Source organism: Orycteropus afer, unplaced genomic scaffold, assembly GCF_000298275.1.
Source record: "Orycteropus afer afer isolate SDZICR_OR568_19922 unplaced genomic scaffold, OryAfe1.0 scaffold00387, whole genome shotgun sequence".
NCBI classification, from domain to species: domain Eukaryota; kingdom Metazoa; phylum Chordata; class Mammalia; order Tubulidentata; family Orycteropodidae; genus Orycteropus; species Orycteropus afer.
In genome coordinates, this window is record NW_006921974.1 from 1,279,492 (window position 1) to 1,282,849 (window position 3,358).

Genomic DNA, 3,358 nt, shown 5'->3' on the forward strand with positions numbered 1-3,358 from the left:
AATTGAGCTTGATGTCCCCTGAGACTATGGTCCTGAGCCCACAGGTCCAACTATTCGCTCCCTCTGGGTAGCTGGCTGTGGCCAAGAAGTGACTACAACCTTGCCTTTTGTCAGCTCTACTATATACCTGGGAATTCTTACAGGACATACAAATACACTTGTAGAAATATTGTCTGCCAACCCTATACATCATCTTAGGACATACCTAATAGTTCAGCCTGTCTACCCATCTATCCACCCATATATCAATGTTTGCCTTCACTGACAACACAGTACTATATGTGTACAATGATTCATGTTTTTTGTCTGTACCTCCCATGTACCTCTCTATGTCCTCCTTTTCCTCAATGCCACTGTGTTGATCACTCACATTTGGTAAACTGCCCTTCTCTTCACCCAAATCAGTACTTGTCTCTACCTATCTTACCTCCCCTCCTCTCCCCCCACCGTAACCAACAAAGAAAATTTCCTTCCATATCTAAACCTTTCCTTGACTTTTTACAATAACAGACTAATACAGTATTTGTCCTCTGTGATTAACTTATTTCACTCAGCATAATGTCCTCCAAGTTCATCCACATTATGTGGTATTTTACAGATTCTACATTATTCTTTAGGGTTGCACAGTATTCCATCGTGTGCATGTACCATAGTTCAGTTATCCATTCTTCTGTTGATGGACACCTAGGTTGTTTCCATATTTGGCTATTGTAAATAGTGCTGCAGTGAACATGGGTGTGCATATGTCTGTTCTTGTCCTGGCTCTCACTTCTTTTAGATACATACCTAGTAATGGAATGGCTGGGTCAAATGGTATTTCTAACTCCAGCTTTTAAGGACTTGCCATATTGCTTTCCACAGTGGTTGTACCATTTGACACTGACTGTAATCTTTACAGAAGCAGATTGCCAGGCCTTTCTTCCATGGCACCACTAGGTAGGTGCAAACCACCAACTGTTCAATGAACCGCTGAGCACACACCATTTGTACCACCCAGGGACTTAAAGGCCTATTAAACCAAAAACTGGGCTTAGAAATCTGGCATGGGTACATCAGTGCATCTGAGAGAGCCAGGGCTGCAGCTAGCACGTAAGGCCCCTTAGGACAAATTAGATGAAGGCACTATGATCAGGAAAAAAAAAAAAAAAAAAGCCAAAAAAAGCTCCCTCGGGGTAGATTAATTAGATAAAAGTATCTCTTTAACTAGATCGTTTTTGAAAAGCTTTCTTTTCTCCACTGACAGTGGCATCCATGGATTAAGGCATAAGGCTTAGCTGAGCAGTAGTGGGCTAGATTTCACTTCCCCACTCATGCCCCTTCAGTCGTGCACCCTTGTGCAGGGCACATCCTACAGAACCATACATAGCAAGCAGTGCCAATCATAATGCCCAGAGACAAGGCCTCTGCCCTCTGTGGCATCACTTAATTCCATGCACAGGGCTGAGATGTCAGGATTAAGCTCACAAAGGCTTTGTAAAAGCTCCTGTGATAGCAGCCTTTGCTCTCCATCATGCAGTGGAACATGAGATAGGCCACACTGAACTCCTACAGAGCCAACATGGCAAAGCAGCCCAGACACCATGCTGCCAAGAACCAGGAAATTCTGCTTTTAAAGACGAGGTCCTACATACTAGGGCTTCTAACAGAGCCACCCTCAATATCAAGTGGGGAAATCTTTTATAAAAATGCCACCAACCGTCCTCAGAGACAACCAACCACCACAAGGCCTCTATCAACCATGCTGGAGTCACACCTCCTTCTCCTTTCTACCAACCTTGGCCATCAGCACATTCACCAGAAGAATTTTCTACTTCTTCTAGAAGTAATCCTCTTGGAAACCCTGCAGGGACCCAGAAGTCCCTGGCTAGTACAAATGGTTTGCACTCATCTATTAACCTAAACAGGAGCTCTGGTGTCACTGTGGTTAAAGCATCGGGCTGCTAACCAAAAGGTCAGCAGTTCAAACCCACCAGCTGCTCCACGGGAGAAAGATGAGATAGTCTGCTTCCATAAACATTTACAGCAGTTCTACTCTGTCCTATAGGGTCACTATAAATCAAAATCAACTCATTGGCAGTGGGTTTGGTTAGGTAGTAACCTACAGGTTAGCAGTTTGACCCCACCCAGTGGCACCATGGAAGAAAGGCCTGGTGATCTGCTTTCATAAAGATTATAGCCAAGAAAACCCTATGGAGTATTGCAATCAATGTCAGAAAACAAAATGTGTATGAACCATAAGTGGAAAACCAATTTCTTCTGTAAAGTTTCACTCAAATCACAATAAAAAATTAAAAAAAAAAAAAAACCCACTGTGGAGCAGTTCTACTCTATAACACCTGAAGTCACCATGAGTCAGAACCAGGTTTGGTGTATGTGTGTGAACGTATATAGATAGGTAGATTGTTTTCCCCTACCCAAACCAAAACCCACTGCTGTCAAGTCAATTCTGACTCATAGTGATCCTACAGGACAGAGTAGAACTGCCCCTGTAAGTTTTCCAAGGCTATAAATCTTTATGGAAGCAGACTGCCACATCTTTTTCTCACAGAGGAGCTAGCGGGTTCAAACTGCCAACCTTCTGGTTGGCATTTGAGAACTTTAATCACTGTGCCACCAGGGTCCTTATATATTCCACAGCATATATAAATACTCAACAGCAATTATTCTGGTACATATTATATTATTATACATTATACCAAACCCATTGCTGTCAAATATTTATATATGCTGTGGAATATATATATAACAATAAATGAGAGTCCTCTGAATGTTTTTTTCCTAAGTTCAGGAACAAGTCAAGAATGTCTACTCTCATTGTCTTATTTAACATAATATTGAAAGTTCTGGTCAGTGTAATAAGATAAGGAAAGGAAGTAAAAGAAAAAACGATTGAAAAGGAAGAAATAAAACTGCACCAATTTGCAGATGACATGATTTTCTATGTGGAAAATCCCAAGCAGTGCACATGACTTGTATGTTTAAAACTTCAAAACACTGGTGAAAGAAAACAAAGATCTAAATTAATGAAGAGACATACCACGTTCATGCACTGGAAGACTCAACATAGTAAAAATGTCAACATTCCCCCAACTGATATACTGTTAAACACTCAATTCCTATCAAAGTCCCAGAAAGATTTTTTGAAATACAGAAAATATTTTTCTAAAATTTATACAGAAAAGGCAAAGGAACTAGAATAGCTTAAAACGATTTTGAAAAAGAACATAATGGAAGGAATTAGTCTACCCAATTCTGACGTTTATTATGTTGTTGTTGTTGTTGTTGTTATGTGCCGTCGAGTCGGCCCCGACTCATAGCGACCCCTCCTTGGGTTTCCGAGGCAGTATCACTACGGAAG